Raw genomic sequence first — 639 nt, forward strand, 5'->3', positions numbered from 1 at the left:
TTGCTTGTTAAAATTATAAGAAAAAGAAAAACAAGAAAAAAAATCAATTGACGGATGTACTTTTAAATAAACTGCTTCTTAACAGACTTTTTATTATTCTTTTACTCTTTCAGTCTATCTTTTTCGCTGGCGTTTCTAATTTTGTTTGATAATGTTTGCATGCAAGTCGTTATTGTAAGGTTGGTACAGATATAGATGCAAAATATCACACAGAAGACGCAGCCCGGGACTAACACGATCAATGCGATCTCGTTGAAAACCGAAATATATGAAAATAAATTATGATTATTTTTGGGGGGAATAATTTTATAAATCACGGATTCAGTTTAACATCCAATTTAAACCATGATACAGGTTTTGTCAACTGCATAAATTAATTCTATCCTTTATGTTAATCATTTTGCTAAGCGATATTTTCTGCTGCAAATAGTATCACTACTATTACCGATTCTTCTGCTATGCTCCGTGCTCTCTGCCCTGAGCTATATCTACGACTAACAAATTAGTAGTCATTAGAAGTATTCAAAGGAAATAGTGCCAAGGTATGATCAGAAGAGGATGGCAGCGAAAGCATTCCTCATCAGGCGTTGGCGAGTTCGAAACGTTAAGTTTTACAATATCTATCTGTCTGTCTTATCA

Source organism: Penaeus monodon, chromosome 20 (genome assembly GCF_015228065.2).
Source record: "Penaeus monodon isolate SGIC_2016 chromosome 20, NSTDA_Pmon_1, whole genome shotgun sequence".
NCBI classification, from domain to species: domain Eukaryota; kingdom Metazoa; phylum Arthropoda; class Malacostraca; order Decapoda; family Penaeidae; genus Penaeus; species Penaeus monodon.